Here is a 6412-nt window from a genome sequence, read left to right on the forward strand (position 1 = left end):
TATCGATTTGTATAAAAAATCTTTTCATTTAAAGCACCCTCAAGAACTTAGCCTTTCCTTTAGGAGCCTGGTATAAAGACTTATCCCGCTCAGAATGCAGGGCAGCTCCTCTCCCGTGAAGGGGATGGTATGCAGGACTATCAGATTGGAGCCCATGAAATTGAGGGTTTGCCTGTTAGCAGGTTGGTCATGGAAAAGTTCTTGCAGGACAATGTGACTGCAGCACATAATCTCCTAACTCCCAAAACAGTTTTGCTGGAAGGAGCAAAGACTAATTGATATGCTCAGCAGGAGCAGGAGCACCAGCAGTAACTTGAGCAGCAGCAGCAGAAGGAACCCAGGCAGAGACACTATTAGCTGCAAGGAACTCAGAACTCCTGGGAGACCGAGCCTTAGGTGGGAACAAGAGCTCTGGGCAGTGGAGGGTGAGGGAGCTTAGCTTCAGCTTCTGCATAGAGCCCTACCCCACCCCCAAGGAAGCTTGGACAGCATAGATGGGGAGAAAATATAAAGGTTGGAGTCCTTCTCAGAAAGTGAGTTGAATCAAAAAGTGAGGATGCTGGTTGGGCTGGACTGGACTGGCTTGTTTCTCCACAGCTGGAAGTCTCACTTGCCCCTTTGGGGAACTGGATGGAGAGGAATGGTTAGGCTGTGGTCTGGAAATGTATTCCTCATGAGAAAAATTTGTTCCATAGTGGTTTTCACTACTTGTCATGCCCTCTGGAACCAATTAACAAGTACTGAGGCACCACTGTGCTTTTCTTACTGTGTTGTGCTGCCTTTCTTAACTGCATATTAATCAGAAAATAGTCTATAAAATTTCTTGGAAACTTGTTTTGATAAAAGCTGAGATATGCCTGTAATTGACGTCTTAGTGTCAAAGGTCTTACCTGGTTTGAGTTGAGGTGAAAGTACTACATCTCTCTTTCAGGTTCAGTATCCCTGCCCAAGCCCAGAGGGTATGTATGACAGCAACTCACCTGCCTCTTGGTCACCCATCAAGCCTCACCATTAATTGTAACAGGCAGACTAAGACTGGCTGGGTCCTCGTACAAGATGATGGCCATCACACAGGGATTCACTGTCTTTACTTTGGATAGTTCCTTATATAAAGAGCCAGTGTTCATCCCCTACCCATGGCTTCAGGACATTAACCAGCAGATTGAGAAGGCCATCACCCCTGAGAAAGTGCAAGAATTGTTTTATGGTAGGCAAAAGCTACCTCATAACCATGCTGCCCTCATGGTAATTAAGCTTTCTCACCTCTTGACTGATAAGCACTTGGACAGAGACTCATTCATTAAGGATGCCAGAATTCAGAAGCTTTTCTGCACTGGATAGCCAAGTATCCTCAGTCAACATCGAACCCTTATGAACTTGCTTCAGAACCTAGACACATTACAACCTCCAGGGAATTTCTAGTCCCTGTGACCCATAGAACAGGAATTTGGCTCTGCCAAATTAAATATAACAATCTGGTTTTTTTCTGGCAGAAACCATCATTTCCTACATGCAGAAATGAGCCGCAAAGGAGCTCCTGCAAGAACTATTGATGTCCTTGGAGGGATGCTGGGCAGACTGAAGACTGCCATGGTGGTCTTCATGACCAAAGTGAGAAACTTTTTCAGAAGAACTAATGGACTGTCTAGAAGACAAGTTCCGAGGGTTGGCAGAGCAGTTTGTCTTCAGAAACCTAAAAAATGTGATCTGACTCTGGTTTCTTAGAACTGGTGGTCAGTGCCCCTACTCTGAGCTCTCTTACCACCTGGTTCAGAATTTACCCTAATTTATATCTACCTTGACAAGAGGAATGTTTATTGACTTTGTATATGCTAATGGAAAACTAAACTTCCACCACACCCAGATATTCTGGAAACTTGCAGCTGATGCTGTCCCAGGTATGATTTCACCCAGTGAAATTCCTGCTCCAAGTCCTTCGCTTTCCTCAAATGGTTTAACATGCCTTTTTTTTTTTTTTTTTTTGAAGCTTTTGCCCAGTACATACTGAACAAGGCAGACAGCTTTACCCCATGCTAGCTGAGCAACATGATTGTAGCATTTGCTTACCTGAACTTGCATCCTGAGGAAAAAAAAAAGAACAGCTCTTCAGCATGGTACACAGGAATCTGGAGCAAGAACTGGCTAAATTGAATACTACATTGCAAGTTGGTGTAGTGTGATTCTTGTGTAAGTACAGAAGGCACAGCTTCAAGAGTTCTTTGCCAGGGCTTTTACAGTCAATTTCTAGATGGTAAGTTCTTTCAGAAACAAAACACCTGCTAGAAGCTGATTCACATCAATCCCACCACTTGACTGGAGCATCCTGAACATACTGGATCATTTCTGACAATAGTGTCCCTCCACATCCAAGAAGATGACACTCATGCAGAAAGATCTGCAGAAAATGTTTGTGGCAGCCCTTTTTGTAGTGGCAAGAAACTGAAAACTGACAGGATGCTCATCAGTTGGAGAATGGCTGAATAAGTTGTGGTATATGAATGTTTATGGAAAATTATTGTTCTATAAGAAATGATCAGGAGGATGATTTCAGAAAGACCTGAGAGACTTACATGAATTGATGCTAAGTTAAATGAGCAGAACCAGGAGATGATTATACACAGCAACAAGATTATAAGATGATCAGTTCTGATGGACGTAGCTCTTTTCAGCAGTCTGATGATTGAGGCCAGTTCCAATGATCTTGTAATGAAGAGAGCCTTCTGCACCCAGAGATGGGACAGTGGGAACTGAATAGTATTTTCACTCTTTTTATTGTTGTTTGCTTGCATTTTATTTTCTTTCTCATTTTTTCCTTTGTGTTTTATTATTAATAGTTAATATTTGTCCTTAGTCCAAAAAAGTAGGATAAGTTAAAAGTGATAGAAGAGTCAGTACAAAATGCTCATTTAAGTAACAGTTATCTTTGAGATACAGAGCCCAATTACTGGAAACTTTTTTTTTATTATAATAACTTTTTTTATTGACAGAACCCATGCCAGGGTAATTTTTTACAACATTATCCCTTGCACTTACTTCTGTTCCGATTTTTCCCCTCTCTCCCTCCACCCCCTCCTCCAGATGGCAAACAGTCCTAAATATGTTAAATATGTCACAGTATATCCTAGATACAATATATGTGTGCAGAACCGAACAGTTCTCTTGTTGCACAGGGAGAATTGGATTCAGAAGGTAAAAATAGCCCAGGAAGAAAAACAAAAATGCAAAGAGTTTACATTCATTTCCCAGTGTTCTTTCTTTGGGTATAGCTGCTTCTGTCCATCATTGATCAATTGAAATTGAGTTGGGTCTCTTTGTCAAAGAAATCCACTTCCATCAGAATACATCTTCACACAGTATCGTTGCCCTGTATAATGATCTCCTGGTTCTGCTCATTTCACTCAGCATCAGTTCACGTAAGTCTCTCCAAGCCTTTCTGTATTCATCCTGCTGGTCATTTCTTACAGAACAATAATATTCCATAACATTCATATACCACAATTTATTCAACCATTCTCCAATTGATGGGCATCCATTTATTTTCCAGTTTCTAGCCACTATAAACAAGGCTACACAAACATTTTTAGCACATACAAGTCCCTTTCCCTTCTTTAGTATTTCTTTGGGGTATAAGCCCAGTTTACTAGAAACTTTAAAAAGTTATTTATTAATTTTGAAAATTTGTAACACAAAGCAGAATTTACCCTAATATAACTTTGTTCAGTACAAACTGTAAAGCAACTCCTTTATATTCTGGGGAATTAAATCAAAATGAGATAATTTGGGAAAGGGGATGTAGAACTAGCCCTCATGAGACTCTTCCAGACAGAACCAGTGATTATTGTTGTTACTGAGCAGTACCAGAGAGCAACTAGGTCCCAGGAGCTTTGGTTTTATGGGAAAAGAGCCTGAGAGGCTGGAAAGGAGCTTCAGAAAGGTAATGATATCAATGCTTTAAGGAACTAAAGCTGGAAAGGACCTTAGCAAACAACTGTTATATCTCTCTCATTTTTCAGATTTAAGATCCTGAGAAAAAGGGATTTGCTTAAGATCTCAAAGGTAGAAGGCATAAGAAATAAGATTTGTATTCAGGTTTTTTGACTTTAAAACCAGTCTAAATTCTAGCCACTATTTTCACGCTTTCCCAGATATCTGATCTGGAGGCTTCAGTTATCATCTCTATGCATTTGATAAAGTTATTAAAGCTTAAAACTGCACTAAGATTTTTGAGTCACCCTGTATATACAGCCAATATATCTCTCTTGTAAGATTCATTCCTTTATTTCTAACTGCCTAACTGGAAGCTCTAGTTGCCATGATGTCAAACTCTGCATGTTCAAAACTTAATTCATTTTTTCACCCATTTTACCATATCCTATACTTCTGTGTTTCTATTCTTGACAATGCTATTCTCCCAGAATTACAAACTAAGATTCTCAGAATCATATTTTACTCTTTCCTCTCCCTTATCCCTACACCAGTCAGTTACTATGTCCTATTATTCTCTCTGTGATATGAGAGCATATGCATCCATTCCTTTACACTTATAATATCATCCTCATTAGCACTTACCTGGGTTGTTCTTATAGCTTATTCCTGATCAAAAATCTCCAGTGGCTTTAGAAAATTGGCATTTAAAGTTTTCCACAATATTCCTTCCACCTATTTTTCCAATCAGGCCACTTTTATAAAAATGTTTGGCTATTCAAGGAGGAGTATCATTTTTGGTGTGAGCTTGTGGAACCATTTTCAGGATTGCTCATCTATCTTTGGTGTCCATATGACATTCAACTCTCACCTGTAGTTCCAAAAAGCTGTGGCACCTAGATAGATGGGCTAAATCAAGTTGAAGGCAACTGACAGGTCACAAACCTGTCAATGATTTGGAGGAAGTGATGTCTATTCCACACAAGTAAAGACTCCCCCCTCCCCATCAATGGACTGATAATAACAATTTGTTCCAATGGCCTTAAAGGTGATGAGGCAAGGATAATGGAATGATTAGAATTTGGTTAGACATTGAAGACACCAAGATATTGAAAGGTCACTGCATCCTGAGCCCTCACCATTCATCCTGACCTTTCCCTTGCCATTGACTTCAATAACTCTAGAAGACAGAGTAAGACTGATCACTTTGTGTAAATGTCTCTCTTAAATCCTATTCACAGATGAATCAAGACATTAGTCTGTTATGTCATTGATTCTCTTCAAAAACAAAGAAAAACAACTTTTCCAGTCTATTGTCACTATATTTCTCTTTCTGAACTCTATGCTATGGTCAAATGGAACTTTTTTTTTTAAATCTAATACTATACTTTCCTAATGCAATTGACTGTACCAAGCTAGTGCCTATGGCACCATATTTTCTCATGTTCAATAGAAAAAGAGCATAATATGGGGAGAAAGTGCTAGATCTAGAATTAAATCCTATCTCTGATAATTACTAGCTGAGCAATCATAAGCAAGTCATTCAACTTATCTGAATTTTAGTTTTGTAATTTGTAAAATAAACATAATAATGCTATGCTATGACAATCAAATAACTTAATATATGTAAGAAGTATATTGCAAACCTTAAAGTGCCACATTATATTTTAGCTATATTTTATTATTTCCAATGAAGTCTTCCCTCTTTCCCCTTCCTCTGACATCCTTAGTTAAAAGTGATCATTCTTTCTCCACACTTTCTTAGATCATTACCCTAGGTCTCATACTTCCATGTTATCTTCTTTCACTTTTATTCATTTGTCTTCAGGGTTTATGTTCTCGATGAGATGAAACACTCCTTGAAGGCAGGAAAAGGGCCATTTTTCAATTTTGTATCCATAGTACCTGGTCCAATGTATATTTAATAAGTACTTATTTAATTGAATTAGCTTAATTAACCTGAGGATTAGTTTGATTTTACAAGAGGTCTGTTTCTTCTGTTTATGCCTTTCAGGAGCAATTTGCAAAGCTTTAATGACTAGAGTTTCTGTAGCATTTACCCTTTAAAAATAATAATAATACTTTCCGTTTACATGGCATTCTGAACTTTTCAAAGCAAATTTTGTATCTTCTGGCATTAGCTCTTCATAGCAAGCCCACAAAGTAGTAAAGCAAATATCATTGTCCCATTTTAAAGATGCATACTCTAAAGGGGCGGAGCCAAGATGGCGGAGAAGACACACGCGACTTTCTAACTCTTCTCTTACCCTCTTTATCAATATTATATCGAGCCTCAAAAATAGTCTTGACTGCTACAATTCGTAAAGATAAGAAGTAGAACAACTCACTGGGGCCGGAAAACCTGGCAGTCTCACCAAAAAAGGTTGGTTCCAGGGCCAGGGGGAGATCAGCACAGACTGGGAGAGAAAATTAGGTTCTGAGGAGAGCCCAAAACCGAAAGTGAAAGCACAGATCTCAGCACAAGCTC

The 6412-nt window shown here is 39.1% G+C and overlaps 1 pseudogene; it reads left to right on the plus strand.

Annotated features, from left to right (window-relative positions):
• The first annotated feature begins 969 nt into the window (after positions 1–969).
• On the plus strand, positions 970–5770 carry LOC116420460 (annotated as a pseudogene).
• The last annotated feature ends 642 nt before the right edge of the window (positions 5771–6412 follow it).

The sequence above is a fragment of the Sarcophilus harrisii genome, chromosome 1, assembly GCF_902635505.1.
Source record: "Sarcophilus harrisii chromosome 1, mSarHar1.11, whole genome shotgun sequence".
Classification (NCBI taxonomy): Eukaryota; Metazoa; Chordata; class Mammalia; order Dasyuromorphia; family Dasyuridae; genus Sarcophilus; species Sarcophilus harrisii.